This window comes from Myotis yumanensis, unplaced genomic scaffold (assembly GCF_028538775.1).
Source record: "Myotis yumanensis isolate MYYU_CA2020_CCGP unplaced genomic scaffold, mMyoYum1.0.hap1 SCAF_1, whole genome shotgun sequence".
In the NCBI taxonomy this organism is placed as follows: Eukaryota; Metazoa; Chordata; class Mammalia; order Chiroptera; family Vespertilionidae; genus Myotis; species Myotis yumanensis.
This window is the reverse complement of record NW_027223752.1, coordinates 66,473,036-66,492,623: the sequence shown is the minus strand read 5'-3', so window position 1 is coordinate 66,492,623 and position 19,588 is coordinate 66,473,036. Positions and strand designations below refer to the sequence as shown.

The 19,588-nt window shown below is 40.2% G+C and overlaps 1 protein-coding gene and 1 pseudogene across 7 annotated transcripts in view; both read left to right on the top strand.

Moving 5' to 3' along the window:
• The window catches only part of SEMA6D (semaphorin 6D), a 563,670-nt gene that overhangs the window by 238,760 nt on the left and 305,322 nt on the right, over positions 1-19,588 (top strand). For all 7 annotated transcript variants that reach the window (XM_070423454.1, XM_070423474.1, XM_070423470.1 and 4 more), the window contains exon 3: positions 14,676-14,744. The gene's annotated coding sequence lies outside the window, so the exon portion shown is untranslated. The remainder of the gene's footprint in view (positions 1-14,675; positions 14,745-19,588) is intronic.
• Positions 2,554-3,285, top strand: LOC139003324 (galactose mutarotase pseudogene; annotated as a pseudogene).

Below are 19,588 nucleotides of genomic sequence, written 5' to 3'. Positions count from 1 at the left end.
AACATCCACTATGTACTCTTACTTTGCTAGGGGGCAGTAGTAGAGTAGGCAGTATGCTCTCTACATAGGCAGGATGCTCTCTTCTCTGTGTTGCCTGTCACTGGGCCCCTCTAATGCACCTGCTGTCAGGAACATGGAAAACAAATCCCTCCAGGAGTCATATATTCAACACCAGGCTCCAAAGATCCAGGCCAGACCTGATAGTGGTTCTGTCCTATTTTCACACCCCTCCACATTTCCCGACACCATGACCTTCACCCTAACAAGGACAAAGAGTTTGCTCTGAAGTTAATGAAGCTTAAGTTTCAAGAATCAGTACTTGTCCAGGTAGCTTCAAGGTCCAGGTGGCTTTACTTACCCTGCAAGAGACCCTAGTAATGGGTTCATACAGTCATAAGTTTTCATAAAATTGGCAAAAGGAAAATATTTTATTGATTTTTTTTAAAAGGGGCACTTCAGCCGAAACCGGTTTGGCTCAGTGGATGGAGCGTCGGCCTGCGGACTGAAAGGTCCCAGGTTCGATTCCGGTCAGGGGCATGTACCTGGGTTGCGGGCACATCCCCGGTGGGGGATGTGCAGGAGGCGGCTGATCGATGTTTCTCTCTCATCGATGTTTCTGACTCTCTATCTCTCTCCCTTCCTCTCTGTAAAAAATCAATAAAATATATTTAAAAAAAATAAATAAAAAAAAATAAAAGGGGCACTTCATATTATATAAGCTTCAGCTCACTCAACATCCCCTGAAAAGTATTCCTTCATCCACTGCATGATGATGATGATGATGATGATGATGATGATGATAATGCTGATTAATAGCTAATGTTATTGTGAGCTTCTTGAGTGCCATGCACAATGATAAGTGCTTTACCTATGGTCCCATATAATCCTATTGTTCTTTAGGACCTCACTAACAATGATATAAAACTAGCAGCAAGCTTCAGAAACCAAGGTTTTTGAGTAGCAAATACCCTGAACCATGATTTAATCCCCAAAATAAAAATTAAAAAAACAGGAGGTTTCCTTATAACAGTATTTCTGACCATAGGGTCTGTAGATCTCCATGATGTTAATGGAAAATGCAGGGTTGTATGAGCTTGGACAAGGGAAACTATATCTTCATTATCACTAACCTCTAACTGCAAATTTAACATTTCTTCAATTATGGATGTAGGATCCAAATCACAGTAGGATTAGCAGTTCTTATGATTTTGTCATCAATAGAAATTACAAATGTTTTCATAACATGTATCATGTGGCAGAAATCTGGAAATATTATTTATGCTAAAATAGTGCTTTAGATTTTAGTAATTATTAGACCTGCTGCTAGAATTTTTTAATGTTTTAATAAAGAAGCACATTTATTATAGCAATGCAATTATTTAAAAGCATCTTGACAAATGTGTTTCAGGATAATCCTCTGCTTTGGTTATATGAACTTAATGAGAATATTCTAAGAAGCATGCATAGGTTTCACCAGACTGCTAATAGAGACAATGACACAAAATGAAAAGATAATGAATTCTTGCGCACATCTACTTCTAGCAAAGATGAGGGATGAGAGACTACATTTATGCACCCACCTTAAACAACTTAAAAAATTGATAAAATATATAGAACAATAGTTTAAAGATATTAGACAATAAGTAATGCAATATAATGATACTTATAGAAAGTATTTTTTTAAAAATGAGGCAAGCCCTATGATTGTCCCAGCTTCCTGTCTCAAGAGTTTCCAGAAAGGGTCACCTCAAACAGATCCCAGTCATTTCCCCAAATTGTGGAGATGGAGTTGAAAATTCAGGGAGACCAAATATGCTAGAAGTTATAAGGCAGACCCCTGGAGAGGAGAGAGCTTCTCAGAGAGAAAGCTTGTGAGATCTCCATGTGCTCTCCGTAAGTCAATTTGTCCTGCTCAGCACAAGGAGGTGATGAAATCACTGTATCTGGAGAAAGAACCTATAAAGGATCAGGTGAAATAGTCCCAAGAGATCACACAGGGCTTGTAATAACTTTTGTTACTATCAGTTATAGTGGAACAACCTGGTAATGCACAGGGCATTAGGTTAGACCATTCAGGATTATATTGTCTTGGTAATGGTGAAACTTTAGCCCTAGCTGCACTGGTCTGCCACAGCAAAGCTTATTTGCAAGCCTTGAAAAGCTTACCAAATAATTTATTTGAGTCTCAGGAAAAAAACTTAAACATATTTAAAAGAATATAAAAATATCCAGCATCCAAAAATGTAAAATTCATATGTTAATTATGTTAACATTGAACATGTTAAGCATTTAATGAAAATTTACTTATGCATGCAAAAAATCAAAGAAATACCATTATTAGGAGAAAAGATCAATCAATACAAAAAGACTCAGAAATAAAGCAGATGAAAGAATTAGCCCACAAGTATATTAAAGCAATATTATACATATATCCCACATGCTCAAAAAAACAAAAGGAATATGATCATGTTAAGGAGAGACATGGGAGATATTTAGAAAGATCCAAATAAAACAGAGATGAGACATAAGTGTCTCACATTAAAAATACATAAGATGTGCCCCACCCCTTCTCCAGTGAACTTTTGTCACTCCAAGTTTGGTGGACAGAGTTCTAAGGCCAGGAGTAGCAGTGCACCCGAAGCTCTCCCCATAGTTTCAGTAACCAGATCCGAGTTTGAAGAGCTGTCCATGAGGGCAGGGACAGTGAAGAAGTTCTGGCTGCAGTCAGACCTGCTAAGAGTGGACATTATCCCCTGGGGATGCACCATCACAGCCCTAGAGGTCGAAGACAGGCAGAGGATGTGGTGCTTGGCTTTGCCAAGTTGGATGGGATCCTCCAAAAGCAGCCCTACTTTAGAGCAGTCGTTGGCAAGGTGGCCAACGGAATTGCCAAAGGAACATTCACATTAGATGGGAAGGAGCGTAAGCTGGCCATTAACAACAGGCCCAACAGTCCGCATGGAGGCATCAGAAGGTTTGATAAGGTCCTCTGGACTCCTCAGGTGCTGTCTAACGGCATCTACTTCTCACAGGTCAGTGTAATGGTGAGGAAGGTTACCCTGGGGAGTTAAAAGTATGGGTAACATACACGCTGGATGGTGAGGAACTTGCGGTCAGCTATTGAGCACAGGCCAGTCAGACCAAACCGGTCAATCTGATAAACCATTCTTTTTTTCAACCTGGGAAGCCAGGGAAGTCACTATAGAATATGATGACTTTTGGCCTGTGGATGAAACCCTGATTCCTTCAGGAGAAGTTGTTCCAGTGCAAGGAACTATGACCTGATGGCAGCCTTCAGCCAACAGCCAGCAAAAAGCTAGGACCCTCAGCCAAACAGCTTCAATGAAATGAATGTTGCCAATAACCTGAATAACCTTGAAATCAGATTCTTTCCAGTTGAGCTTCCAGATGAAAACATAGCCTAGCACCTCCTCGATTGCAACCTTATAATATATTTTGTAGATTGAGTCAATAAGACTTGCAGATGGATTGGATGTGGATTCAGTTGAAGAAGGGTCTGGGAGAGGGAAAAATCAAGAAGGATCTAGCTTGATTTGACACTAAGTGCATGGTGATTTACTAAACTAGAAAAGACCATGGATTAACAGTGGGATGATGAGCATGGAATCAAGAATTCTCTATTGACTGTACTAACTTTGAGATGCCTGTGATATCTGCAAGGGGAAATATTTAAATTGTAAAACTTGTAAAAAAAAGACCTGCTATAAACAAATGATAGATTTTATTTTCTTCCTTTTTTTCCCCTACAGCCTTCCACTTAAATCAATACTAGATCATAGTAATAATTTCTGGTGAAAACTCTATTAAATTTTATTAAAAAGGATTTCATCTCCGTGGCAATACCAAAGATAACTAGCTGAGGGAAAATGTGGAGTAGTGAAGAATATATAGTATTTGGTCCTTCTACTTCAATTTCCTAAATAACACATGAATTTATGAAATAAAATCCATACCTAAAATCAATTCCACTAACTCCTCTATTGACCTTTTCAGCTCTCTAGATCCCTATTCAAATCCACAAATCAGAGAGTTTTAAAATCTTATATAGAGACTAAGAAAAATATCTATTTTCTAGGTTTTGTTATGACATGGTTAGTTAGGTGAGGTTAAAGTTGTCTAATTAGCCATCCCAAAGCTGTGTCTTTCTCATTTGCAACCAAAGGACACTCAATTAAAAAGAGGAATTCTCCTCCTGCGAATTCTCAGAACTTATTTAGAAATTACTTATAATCCAATTTTTATACCCAGGGAGTCTAGTAGGAAGGAGTCAGCTCATTACTGCTTATCAGAAATTACTTTTCATCTCAAGTTCCTTTTTTTTACTTTGAAAGGCCAATTTTGATAAGAAGCAAAGATTTGAGTCAACAAGGGGAAAATGGTTCCAAGCAGTGATCAATGAAGCCCAGTTAGCCAGGCTTATTTAGAGTTGCTGAGAAATGTTCTTGTCAATGACCAAAACTTATAAAACAATAAGTACCCTACTCTAAATGTGCTTTGGAAGCACTGAAGGAAATGATATATCTGCTATGATTAAAAGTACATCGTGGGTTTCTATGCTTCAGGACGAAGGAGCAAAGATACTGAAAATAGGTGATTTGTTAGTGTTACCAGATTGTGGGCTTTTTTCCTTCATTTTCCAATCTTTTTTTTGTAGATAATGTTGGGGGAGTGGGGAGCATTGAAATGTATTGCAAAAATCCCATAATTTTTATTTAAACTGCAATAGAATCACCAAACTGTGCAAACAACAAATCTCAATTTGGGTAAGTGTTATATTTATAGTAGATGTTGCAAATAACTATCTTAAATGTTTGGTACCAATAATTGTCTTAACATAATGGAGAATATATAATGACCTAGAGACTGATTCAATCAAATTTGCTTTGATCTTATGCAATCACTATTAATATTTGCTCTCAGTAGGCATATAAGTCCTTTCCATGGCCCACAAGTGCCCCGTGTGGTCTAAGTTTTGCTTACTTCCTCTTCCTGCTTCTTGCCAACCACTCCTCTCTCACTCTCTCCAGACCTACAAGCCTTATTACTTCTTCTTGAATAAACTTACTAATATTTCCATCCTCGGATTTTTATACTTGCTCTTCTCTCTGCCTGAACCATTTTCCCCTTGATCTCCATTCAATTTATCGCTGGCTTCATGCAATTCTTAGTTTAAATGTGACCATCTCAGAGAGGCCTTTGGTGACCGACCACACCATCTAATATTATTGCACTCTCATTTCCACCACTTGCAACAGTCACTCTCCAACTCATCATACCTTCAGTATTTCAAAGTAGCAGATACCTCACAATCTTTGAATTACCTTTATTCATTGAATTACTTGTTTATTGTCTGTGTCCCCTCAACACACATGTATGTGCACACACACACATAGATGTAAACTCCATGAACACACAGACCTTGTACCTCCTCCACACCCTTCACCTTTATATCTGCAGTGCCTAAAACATCACTAGTGTAAGGCAAGCATTCTCTAATATTTGTTGGATATGTAGTTAAGTTGAATATATTAGAACAAGAATCTGAGTTTTGTCTGTCAAATTTGATAATCAAATGACAGTATTATGGCTGGCATTTGTAATAATAAATATTATTATAACTAGAGGCCTGGTGCACGAAATTTGTGCGGGGGGGGGGGGGGGGGGTGAGGGCCTCAGCCCCACCTGCACCCTTTCCAATCCAGGACCCCTTGGGGGATGTGCAACTGTCGGTTTAGGCCGATCCCAGGATCGGACCTAAACTGGCATTCGGACATCCCTCTCACAGTCTTAGACCACTGGCCCCTAACCTCTCGCCTGCCTGCCTTCCTGGTCACCCCTAACTGCCCCCGCCCTGCTGGCCTGATCGCCCCTCACTGCCTTTGTGTGCCAACCTGATCGCCCCTAATTGCCCGCCCTGCCAGCCTGGTCGCCCCCTGCAGCCTGCTGTTCAGTCATTTAATCATCCCTCACTAACCCCCCTGCTGGCCTGGTCGCCCCACGCAGCCTGCTGTTCAGTTGTTTGGTCATCCCTCACTGAACCCCTGCCGGCCTGGTTGCCCCACCAGCCTGCTTGTTCAGTCATTTGGTTGTCCCTCACTAACCCCCCTGCCGGCCTGCTTGTAGGCAGCTATCTTGTGAGGGCGTGAGGGTTAATTTGCATATTACCTCTTTATAGGATAATAACTCCTTTAACTTCTTATTGATAGAGTGAAGTACATGGAATATCAGAAAGAGCTTCTTCTTGGAAATTTAATCGCTTTTTGTCATTGGATGAGTCATTCTATTTGAAATGGAAAATCTGGTCCTCACATATTAATTTAAGGAATAGCTAAGGTCATCTTAGTCACACACACACAAAAAAATCCCAAAGGGATAAAACCCATAAGATTAGAACTTCCACAGGCAAAACATATTTGTAAAATATGTGAGGAATGTATGCGTTTCTGTTTGCACACTCACATTTATATCAATTTGGAAGAAAAAGGCAATAAGTGTGCATTGGCTCATGTCAGTAGGTACCATATTTGATCCTGCCACCTGGGCAACACAGTGCTTGTGCAATCCCTAAGGATATTGAAAGGCACCAATTGGTGATTCTAGATATTGATTTCTTTGCCTTTTATATCCATCCAGTGTGATTCATTTCTAATCTTGGTACTGCCATGGAGTTTTTCCAGACTACTTCAATATGATATGTTCTCTCCATTTCTCTGACATCCTGTAGAAATTATTGATAATTAAATGTGTTGTCTTGTGCCATTTTTGTTGTCTTAAACTTTTACTTGGGATTCTTTTAGTTTTGATTGTTTGGGACTATTATTTAAAACTTCTGACATTATGTCTCATCTCCCTAACTGGATTTTTGATGCAGAGATGACACTTTAAGGCATTTTTATTCCTCACAGACCCTGGCAATGTGCCCTACATAGCAGGAAAACAATACAGATGTTGCTTGATGGGCAATGCTAGAGCGTGATGTTTCATCACCATCCCCCATGCCCCATCTCAGCTCCTTTTCTCAACTGGGAAATATATAGGTGTTTTTATGAAAATTGAACTTCTTCCAATAGTGGCTATGAGTACTGATCTTGAGCTACTCTAGACATAAATATATTTCTTGCTCCTCTGACATCAGAGATTAAATCCTTGGCTGTAATGAACTAAAACTAAGACAACCAAGTTCTTTGGATTCTCAGGTAAAACAAAAACCACATTAGTTGTGATGTTTTGTTGTTACTGTTTTTTCCTTTTCTGTGAGCCATAACAAATTGTGATTACTCTGTTCACAGTGAATAGATAAAGAGCCTTCTTTTTTTCCTTATTAAGGTTAGACAAGAATGCAGGTATGCTATCTCTTGTAAAGATTACTTCACCTTTAGTGGAGAGGGGGAAGAGTTAACGTAAAGCTAAAACCTGTTCTTCAAGAACTCTGCCCTGTATGTTGCTGGTCTGGCTTATAATTCATTAAATCCCTTAGCAAAACAGATGGCATTGAAAGAGGCACGTGGGCAGAAAGGAAATGCCTAACCATGAAGAGATGTAGTACAAGACCAATTCAATAATACATATGTATGTGAGAAAGATATTTTTTTCAGAAAAGTCTTTTCAGTAAGTAAATAAGAATACCTCAGATTCCAGAAGGGGTAGTAACAATCCACCATAGCAATCACAGAAACAACCAAGTTCTAAATGTAATTAGTTTTTCATTTTCGTATGAGATTTTCTATTGTAAACTAGGTTACAAAAGTGTACTCTGCATAGGACTTCTAATTTTCCCCTTGAAATATTGCTCAAGCTGTTCTTCAGAGGCCCCACAATGTTCTACCTGGTGCTTCACAATTGCCTAATTACATGCATCCTTTCCCTCACAGTGCAGTCTTCTCCTCCATAAACGCTTTCCTTGTCATCTCTGCCCATAACAAGTTATCTTGATTCAACTCCTATAGCCCTTGCTGCATGTACATCTCATTTAAAACTTAACCTATCCAGTAGTTCTTAGTTTATTTTCAAATGGAAGCTGGTGCTGACCAGAGCAAATGGTAACTATCTTCAAAGCCCAAGAACTGTATGGCCACAACGTATATTGAGAGCACACCAGAGCCATGGCAGTGGGGCCCAAAGAGACAGAGAGGAAATGAGAGAGAGAGATGGAAACATCAATGATGAGAGAGAATCATTGATCTGTTGGGGATCAATCGAGCCCTCAACCCGGGCATTTGCACTGACTGGGAATGGAACCATGACTTCCTGGTTCATAGGTTGACGCTCAACAACTGAGCCATGCCTGCCGGGTGCAAAGAGACAAACTTAGATCTGAAACATGTCTTCATTACATTATTATATTATTCAGGGCCCACATGTATAACCCAGAATAAACTCCTCCTCTCAGGAACCTTGACTTAACCGCACTTTTGCCCTATATGGTATTTACAGGTTCCAGAGATTAGAACATGGGTGTGTATTTTAGGGGCCACCATTCAATCTATATAGCGACCCTAATAAGAGATTTCAGGTTTTTGGAGCTACAGTTCCTCATCAGTAAGACAAGGACAATGACCCTTCATTGTCATGCTGTTTAAATATATTTTCCATGTCGAACATGTTTTTCAGGGTCACATAAATGGTAAAAAGTATTTTTCTTGATGGACTACTCACTACTTTTATAATAAATGCAGCACCCGCAGCATCCTGACTCCTAGAGGTATCTCAGATGTACTTATTAAGAGATTTATTCAAATATCATATGACATTAGCCACCCATCTAACCCACTTTATATACCTGTTGTGATACCTGTCTTCTTTGCTTCCTGCCAAATCACTGCACCAGTGCCCAGGTCCATGCAAAGGGACAAGCTCCCTGATACCGGAAGGTCAGCCAGCAGTGTGTTCCACAGCAGAGTCTGACTTTCACTAGTCTGAGGTTATTGGTTTGAGGAGCTGCTAAAATGATGCCATGATAGGCGATGTGCTACCACCACTGTGACCTGGCTGGTTTAATCAAACTCTTAAGGTGCCAACGTTACATTGTTTTCTTTGTAGTTTTCCGTGTGCGCAAACCACCCTGCCCCCCTTGTCAAAATAGAAAGACTCTCTTCCCTCTCTTTCTCCGATGTAATTTAAATACCTCTTTAATTGACAAGTACCATGTATGAGTCCACGCACAATTTGGTCAGAACACAAATCAAGGTTATAGTTCCATAGAGTGCCCTACCCCATTGACAAACGAGAGACTGTTAGGATCCATGTGGGTTTATCTGAAGTAGTACTTTTTGAAAGAGGTTCTTAAGTTTCTTGGGCAAATAGATAAGTCCACAATTTTGCCAAATATGTATGAATTCCAGTGATACCTGGAATTCATACATTCCAGTTGAGATTCAAACTGGAATATTCCATTCCTCTCTCTACTACACTTTCTCTCTCTCCCTGTCGCCCCACCCTCACAACTCACAAACACATAGTAAATACACCTTGTGCAGCACTTAGAATGCGGTAGGTGCCCAATAAATGCAAGACCTTCTTCTGTATGTACTCACAGGACTTTACACACGTTAAGTAGTCAGTAAATATGCTTTGACCAGTGAATAGGTGGATCTTTATTATACAAGAACAATGGAAATATCTCTCATAAAATTGTAGTCACTTAAGTTTGGTTTCTAACATCAACCTTGACCATTGCTAAACATCTGGTTATTAGAAATAAGCCCCAAAACATAGACATTTATACATTGACATGTGTGTAAATAATTGTCCATATGCCATTTAAAATTCTCATTTCCTAAAGAGTTGCTTTGCAATATTGCCAGTTGTAACCTATGAAGGGGAAAGGTCCCTGACTTTATGTTGTAAACCCAGGGAAGGATCTTGCCAGTTCTATAATAATATTTACCTGGTGGTTTTCTCCAGGGAAAAACATGCTTTTTTTGACATACTTTTTTGAAATGCCTTTTAGATGCCAAAATGTTCATATTTGCACAGAGAAAAAAAATTTAAGAATTGTGATCCTTGTTTTATAAATGAAAATCTAAAGACTTAGAAAAATCGTAACTTTCTCACATCAACATAAAGGCCTTGTGCCTTCCCTGATTCAAAGTTGGATCGTTTCAGAAGCAGTGTGCCAAGTTTCAAGCATTTATTGTGATTTATGTTTCATGAATCAATAATCATCTCTTACCCCTAAAATCATTCTGGATTGACACACTTCAGATCTGGTCGGGGCCAAGGGAATTAAAGTAATTATAATGTAAACATATTGGTATTTATGCTAATGCTTGCTAGAAAATGCAACCTAGAGAATGTGGATTGCCATAAAGCCCTAAACCCAGTGTGTTCTCATCAAACATTTGAAGACTAAAAACACAAGAAGGTTGGAAAATTTGTGGGGGAAAAACAACTTGAAAATGTTAGCTAAATGGTAGCTTTAGAAGTAGAGTAAGGGATGAAAGAATGTAAAAAGCTATTTAATTAGAGGAAAACTTGTAAAGTTGATCTAGATATATAGGAAATGGGAGTGGGATGGTTTCTCTACCTCCATCACATCCCTTTTACACATTATAGCATTTCACTTGGGGCATTGTCTCTTTTCTTTTTCTGACAGGATGCTAAGAAAAAAAACTGATATAATTCTTTAGCATTTTGGCTTTCTGTAGGGCCTAACCAGACAGCGTTGGTGCTATTTAGTAGATTTGATGTGTCTAGTAGAGCAGCAAATAGGAAAAAGACAAGTTTGAATCCCTTCCCTAATAGCAATGTGATCTGGAAAAAGTTTATTTGCTTCTATGGACAGTAATAATATTGACAGGGTTGTTACGAGGTTCAGATGACACAGTTATGGAACAGTGGTTGGCTGGTGCACATGTTATATAAATAATGGGCTGTGCTACTGTTTATCATTTACTGTGCAAAACCTGATGCTTTCTTGTTGGAAATATATTCCAATCAAGGAAATCAGTAGCTTCAACCTCCTTTCTAATTTAAAATTATATGCCCGACCAGAGTGGCTCAATGGTTGAGCATTGAACTATGAACCAGGAAGTCACAGTTTGATTCCCAATCAGGGCACATGCCCAGGTTGCGGGCTTAATCCCCAGTGGGGGGTGTGCAGGAGGCAGCAGATCAATGATTCTCTCTCATCATTGATGTTTCTATTTCTCTATTCCTTTTCCTTCCTCTCTGAAATCAATGAAAAAATATAAAGAATAAAATTATATGCAGTATCCTATATAATAAAAGGCTAATATACAAATAGACCGAACATTGGAACAACTGAATAACCAAACAACCAGTTGCTATGACATGCGCTGACCACCAGGGGGCATGCACGGAACATGGTGGGCGTCAGCCGCAGCAGGATGGTGGAGCAGGTGAGCAGGGGCACCAGACCAAGGTGGGGCCGCCAGTCACTGTCATCGGGGTGAGCCTCTGGTGGTTACTGAAAATTCTTTGCTACCATGTGCTGCGGTCCCACACAGCATTTGCACCTGCTGCTGACGCTGGCCCCACTCACACCCATTGCTCACATTGGGTGTGAGCAGTGGCTACTGGCCCTGATTGCCCATCAGGGCTTCTCCAACTCCCCCTGCTCCTGAGGGGCGATCGGGACAGCAGCCACCACTTGCACCCACTGACAGTGCTGGCCCCGCTTGAACCCACTGCTGGCGCCAGCCCCAATTGCTCCACGGAGTCAGCGGGTGTGAGTGAGACCGGTGCCTTCAGTGTGTGGGAACGGCGGTGGCAGGAGCAGGGCTGCTGGCAGACAGGGGACTTGGGGCTGCAGCAGGAGGGGCTGGGTAGGGGCACAGAGGATGGGCAGAGACTCGCCCCTGTGCCAACTGCAGTCTCGTGGCCCATAGTTCCTTTGAAGGTGCACGAATTCATGCACTGGGCCCCTAGTTATATATGTTTATGTATACACCTATACCAAAAATGTGTATATGTAAATATATATATATATATATATATATATATATATATATATATTTTCATATCTATGATTCTTCATTGTTGAAAAATCAGAGCGCTGACAGTGATTTCCATTATTGGAGTTTTCTCACAATAGCAGATTTGGCTTGAGTTGTCAGCTTTAGTAGAAATGGAGACTATTTCAATTATTGTGATTGAGCAGGGTATAAGATGGTCTGGAGACCATCATTTAAACCTTGAGTACTACTTCAGCCAGGAAACTGGCAATGAGAAGCAAAAATCATCAGATTCATGGCCTTAGTTTAAGGCAGAGGTTCTCAACCTGTGGGTCGTGACCCCTTTGGGGGTCGAACGACCCTTTCACAGGGGTCGCCTAAGACCATCCTGCATATCAGATATTCCCATTACAATTCATAACAGTAGCAAAATTACAGTTATGAAGTAGCAACGAAAATAATTTTATGGTTGGGGGTCACAAATGAGGAACTGTATTTAAAGGGCCAGAAGGTTGAGAACCACTGGTTTAAGGGAATGATCTCTGGCATATGAGGAGGGAGAAAGTCAAAGACCTGCTATCAGCCAAGAAGAAAACACTGGAAGAGATTATATTAGATGTGAAGTGAGCTGTGCTATGGGCAACAAGTGCAGAGCAAAGAGGGAACTTTTCCTAAAACGACATGCTGTTCTCAACCCCTTATGTTGTACTATTCACAGTTGATAGACTGCAGGCACTAAGCAACACTTTTCCTTGGTTATCTTTAAAGCAATGATATCAAGAAAGCACAGGTGGCCCAGCTGGGGTACTGTTAGTTGGGCATCGCTCTGTACACTAAAAGGTTACTGGTTCAATTCCCAGTTAGAACACATACCTGGGTTGTGGGTTTGATCCCCAGTTGGGGAATGTATGGAAGGCAACTGATCAATCATCAATCTATGTTTCTCTCTCCTCTCCTCTCCTCTCCTCTCCTCTCCTCTCCTCTCCTCTCCTCTCCTCTCCTCTCCTCTCCTCTTCTCTCCTCTCCTCTCCTCCCCTCCCCTCCCTTCCCCTCCCTCCTCCTCCTCCTCCTCCTCCTCCTCCTCCTCCTCCTCCTCCTCCTCCTTCTTCTTCTTCTTCTTCTTCTTCTTCTTCTTCTTCTTCTTCTCTCTCTCTCTCTCTCCCTCCCTCCCTCCCTCCCTCCCTCCCTCCCTCCCTCCCTCCCTCCCTCTGTCTAAGCAAAGCATGTCCTTGGGTGATGATTAAAAAACAACAACAAAACAACCTTATAAAAAAAGAAAGCACAGATCCATTATCAATATACAATAACCAATATTTGAATGGTACAGATGAAATTACCCCACAACTGGTAGACACTTGGGCCAGAGGAAGGAACCATGAAAATTGTCAATTTTTCATTCGCCTTCCCTAGCCCACTGGAATCCATTCAGCATGGTTCCCAGGACAAAGCCCTTCTACCACACCCCTCCAGGACTCCTCAGAGTTTTCTCAGTAGACAAGTTTCCCTAGATTTTCTTTTCCATTAACCCTTAAAGTCCTGAGATCTGTGGGTGCCGCTGGTCTGTAATTATCAGCATAATTTCTTACTTAGTTTAGGTAAGCAACCCATCTTTTCTGAACCCAGTGGTGTACCAAGTGGGAGGTGGTGGGAGCTATCTGCTAGTGCAGAGTATTTTATCACTGACATAGTTGAGAATTGTCAGTGAGTGGTGATGATAAAAGGCAAATTAACTTTTAGTCAGATATATTGTTTTTAAATTCTCTACAGCAGGGTATCCCTTATTGTCTGAACTCCAGGCAGATCTCCAGCCTTGGACTGCCGTTGTCTCAACACTGAGACTTCTGGAACTATTGCTCTAAGGTTGGTTTTTAGGGGGTGGGGCAGGAGTAGGAACATCAAAATGGCCGTTAGTGTTTTGTTTTTATTCTCAGAGGAATTTTCTTAAGTCAAGACATTACACCTGTTCAGTTATGCATTCCTAAGTAATTGTGGAGTACTGTTAGATATATCCCTGTGCTAGATATTAGAGCAAAAGTTAACATAAAAATATGTGACTGTTTGGAAGTAGTTTCCAAACTCCCATGTATGCCTACCTGTCCTACTTATATAAATAGATTGCACAGATATAGTCACCTACATGATTTTTCCTAAATTGGTATATCAAAAGTACTGTTATTTGCTTAAGATTTTCTTTAAATTGATACATTCTTAAATATAAAACCATTTTAAAGGGAAATACTTTGTTTCTAAGTAGGTAAATGGAAATTCCTATGGTTTGCGATAAATAGAAGATATGTAAATATAAATACAATGGAAACAAGCCTGATTAATAAGCTATAGCTGAATCTTATGGTCTGTCAAGATCTCAGTTTTTTAAAAGAGAAATTTGCAAAAATAAGGACACACTTTAACCAATATAAGATTTTTCCTCTTAAAGTCATCTAAATTGTTGAGAAGGAAATAGCATTATGATGTGCCTTGTTTCATCTAACATAGTCTTATTACCTATGATAACCACATTGCATGCTTTCTAAGGCCCTGTATGAGGCTATTGCCTCACTTACTGGTTTTGTGTAGAGAAATATTTTTTATTGAAGGCCAGGAATGCTTATTTAAAGAGATTGTGAATGTAACTTCATTTATTTTCTCTTTCTTTAGCCATTTGTAGGCAGTGCTTTGTCACTGCATGTGTAGCTGTACTAATGTCTTCTTGTTCATTTTCTTTTCTGTTTTCTGTAGAATGCGGAGTCCTGGATTTCTTGACCACAGATTGACAACCTGAAATCCTAAAGACGAGGACTCCTAACGGTAAGGCATGGGTCTCTTCCACAAGGAATGATAATGCTGTTTGATTGAAATTTGAACTTGAGAGATTCATTCTTCTGTGGGGAATTTATATCATATAATTTGAATTTTTGACTAGACATGCTTCACTAAGTGGTCAGGTTAGATTAGCTTTTCAGATTGTGTTCTTGATTTAGTATAGATCAAAATTAAAGTTTTATTATAATTTTTAAACGCTCTTTCCAGTTTAGAGAAACACAATAGAATGAGAATAAAGATAAATAATAGAAACACTGCTTGGACCTTATCATTTGAATAACAATTTAGGTCAGTTTGTTGCTTTCCATACTCTGAAAAAGCTTTATGGAGGTGCATCCAAATTTTAATTAATGTAAAATGTATTGTTTCAGTAACCAAATATATGCACTGTAATGACCATGCCTGAGAGGCAGTCGATGGAGCAGGACAAGCTGTGTAGAGTGTATAGAGGAAAATACTCCTGATTTTCACCAAGTATTAAGAGTAGAATCAACTGAGACCAAGAAAGACTGCTAATTGACTGGGACATGTGACCAGTTAGCCTCATCAATAGTTGAAGAAACAGGGTTAGGGTGGAAAGCAGTTCTATTCAAACAATGACAGTAGTGTGGGGTGAATGAGTGAACATCACGGTAACTGTGAACATCTGTAAGACACTGTGAGCACCAAGAGACGATCACAGCAACTGTGTTGAAATGATTACTGACTCTCAGTGAAGTTTTAAGTCTGATAGTCACTATAAATGTTTCTGTAAGAGTCTAGTATTTTTAAAATTTCTGCTTCCCTGGAAAAGAGGTGGGATTTCTGATTCAGGATTTCTCTTTCTCCGAAGTCACTTTTTTATTTTATTTCTTGAATCAAGTGCTGATATACTCCTGACTTAAACTATAACTCATTCAGCAATTCTCTCGTTATTTTCAACCTTCATGTCATAAGCAATCTGTTATAAAGACAGCTGGCTGTTCTGGTGAACAGGACCCTTCATATTTATGTCTACTTCATCTGTGAGTGTCTGTACCAAAAGGTTAGTTTTCATAAAAACATGTTTCACTGCGAGAGAGCAGCAGTAGAGAGGCAGTGGAGCCTGGCAGACAGGCCTGTATTACATTCTTGGTTTTTGAGCCAAACTTGGGGCTAGACTTATTTGGAGGAGCTAAATGACCAAGGTAAGCTGTTTTTGATTTTGTTGTTTATCTGGGAGTGCCTTTCTGAAGAGGGAGATAGGCATAGCAGGTAGGAAAGTCCCTAATAATAATATCTGAGGTTGATAAATCAAGAGAAAGGGGGATAATTCCTGAAATATACCAACCTCAGGTGATCACAGTTCTGCCTAGTGATCACATACACACTAACACACACAGACACACATGCACACACACACAGAGAGAGAGAGAGAGAGAGAGAGAGAGAGAGAGAGAGAGATTGAGAGGGAAGAAAGAAAGGAATCAGGAAGAGAGAAGAGATGAGAACACATTAGACCACATGTTTTATCATTAAAAAGCAAGGCTAAGAGAGTTCAGCAAGAAGCCAGAAGTCAATTGTGACTGATGGGGAGACACTTAGGACTGCTAGGTTTGAGACCACATATTTTGGCATTGCATCATCCATTCTTAAAGAGGCCAAAGTGCCAAAGGAATAGACAATAGGGTAGGTTCTAATATCGGCATATTTTAAATATCACCTATTTTACAGAGAAATCAGAAAATTTTAAATATGGATAGCATTTAAAAAAACTGCCATGTCTCATCCCTGAAGGTAACATGTTTGCCCAAGGTTACTTAGTTAACTAGTGACAGTGTTAGGATTAGAAGTTCACTAGTCCTAATTATCAATAGCCATTGTTTTCTAAAACATAAGAGCAGGGGAAATTTATTATTTTCTTCCAAACAGAAAAGATATTAAGAGAGTCTGAAGTTTAGCCATTCTAATTTTTCTTAATTAATATTTTGGTCTGTGAGACAAAATTTGGGCCATAAGGGAGTTTGTGGTATTATAGCTGATTGTCTAGTAAGTTAACTTAGTAATCAATTAATGTGTCACAGAATCCCTCAGAAATTTTATCCTTAGAGGATACCTCAGCAGTCAGAAATAGGAAGACAAACTGTGTAGTGTTTTGTGTTTCAAATTTTCTTATCTTCAAGGGAAATCGTTTATGAAACCTCAATATATGAAACAGGTAAAGCAAACTTGGAAGAGATAATAAGAATATAAGGATACTAGAATCTTACCTGCTTACCAGCCATGCTATCCTTGTCCATCCAAATGGCCTAGGACTATATTGGAGAAACGTGAGTGCCTTGATATAGTAGAAGAAAAGGAGCTTTGTAGTCAAAGACAGCTGGAGTCAAATCTTGCCTCATCTTTTATAGTTTGTGTGATATTGATCTTGTTACTTAATATCCTCTGAGCTTTAGTTTCCTCACCTAAAAAATACGAATGGCATTGATGTAATAAAGTTGTGTTGATGATTAAATGAAACACATATATGCAAAGGAGTGCTGGGTGAAGACTGGATCTTAAAATTGTTATTGCTGGGAAACACAGGTTTGATCATTGGAACTGGATTCTGCAGTCTACTAGTAAGTTGGAAGGTTGACTCACTTTTAGAGTAAAATTTTAGAGTAAAATGTGCTTTTGTTCTGTTAAGAACTACTTCCCTGATTGCTGGTAGTCATGTAGACATAGAATACATAGAGATCCATTTTTCTGGAGAAAGAGCTTAAGAGTACATTTTGCCTTGTCTAGGAGCTGGCATGAGAAACTGTAAGTAAATGAAGTTAGACAGTGCTATGCACACAGTGTCACGGGAGCTTCCTAGAAAAAAAAGGGGGGGGGGGCGGAGCGGGGCAGGGATTCAGAGAGTACCTGAAAGGAATTAAGCCTGAGAAATAAACACTTTACAGGCCTGGCTGGTGTCACTCAGTAGTTACAGCGTTGGCCCTTGCACCGAAGGGTCACGGATTTGATTCCTAGTCAAGGGCACTTATCTGGGTTGGAGGTTGGATCCCCTCCCCGGTTGGGGTGGGGTTGGGAGGCAACTCTTTCCCCTTCCCTTCCTCCCTTCCACTCTCTCTAAAAATTAATGGAAAATGTCCTCAGGTGAGAATTAACAACAACAACAACAACAACAAATACTTTACTAATACTGTTGGTGGCCTTGGGCGTGGGGACAAGGGTGTGATGAGGAGCCAGACCGTCCTCCATGGAAAGGTATGGCGGCTCCACACTGGCCACACAGCACTGCTATGCACTGGGCCTTCCCCCTCAGCTGCGGCAGAAGCAGCGTTGGTGCCAGCTGCAAACTGTCCCGGAGGAGACATGTGACTTGTGGAGTCCAGTGGACCCTTGATGAGACCCGGACAAGTCAGAGAGTCAGCACCACTTGAGGGGTCTGTGGCTGGGTCTGGAAGGCTCCTGGGCCAAGAGAAAGCAAGGCTAGTCTTGGAAAAGCTCTTCATCGCAGGTTGAATTCAGTGATCATGCTTGAGTCTCCTGGCGCACGCTAATACAGTCTGAAAGAATGAGTGTCTCTAGCTGCTTTCTCACAAGTCCCCAAGAAGTATGTATGGGGAGCAGAGACCTGGTACCAGTGTTTACACCTCTTCATAAAGCATGAAGTTAAATTTTTCATGCACTAGAGAATTGGGGTTAATACTCAAAACGAAAGCTTCTCATAAAATAAAACTAATGAAATGTGGCTCTGAACAGATTTCAGAAACATGGCTTCCAGCCTGCCTGGGGTCTCTTGGAAGGAAAATGTTTTCTCTGATTATTAGCAAACTTTGGAAAACTATGACTTCACTGCTAGAAACTCACCACTTGCTTTTCTTTGACCCATAAACTCTTTCTTTCCCCCTTAGTCCCTTAAGACCTCTATTAGTGACCATTTTGTGACGGTAGCTTTGTAATCTCCCAATTCTGGCTCTGGAGTAGGGAAAAAAAAAAAGCTTATTGGCCAGCTCACAGGGGTCTGGAAAGGCCCTGCCTGTCCCAGCTGGCCAGGACAGCCGGAAGCCTGAGGGGGCTGTCCACAGGCTGTCTGGCCAGGGTAAAGGAAGAGGAGGAGGAGGGGGAGGATTAATTCCTAGCTGGCTGGCCTCAGAAGGTGGCCTCCTTTCCCTTTGGCTCAGGAACCTGAATAAAAGGCCAAGAATCCTGGCTTAGTTCCTGTCAGCTTGTCGCCTTGTTTGTAGGTTTGTGGAGTGAACTGAGTCCGGAAGAAGCCCCAGGACTGCCTGAGAAAGGCTTATGACTGAGCCTGAAGGAAGACAGACCCTCCCTGTCGCCACTGGGGTCAGAATCTCTTAGCCATTAGCCTCTGTCCTTTGTGTTTAGAGAAATGGATTGAGGAGTAAATGGCCTAATTAGTTGGATAATGTTTGCACAATACATTGGGGATCTTTTCTACTTTCCCATGAAATTATCACAAACATGAACTAAAACAGCTTTTATTTCTAAGCATCCCAAATCTTACTGCACTCATCAAGGAGTACACGGCATTAAGTCTTAAACTTACAACTATATTTTTTGTAGCAAATGTTTCATGACTCCAAAGAGTCATCCTAAAATATGATTCTTCTCAAAGAGACTTGTTTGACCTCAATGAAATGCTTATTTATGCAACATCATTCTAATAGGACTGGCTTTATTAAAACCATTCAATATCTATGTAACAAGATACGTACAAGAAGGTAGCAAGTCTTAATCATTGTTGTTTCCCCAGTGCTTAATTTAATGGAGTATTTCTTTACAGTTTTATTGAAATATAGTTGATAGATAGAAACTGAGCATTTGATGAGTTTGGACATATGCCTACCTTTGTGGTATCA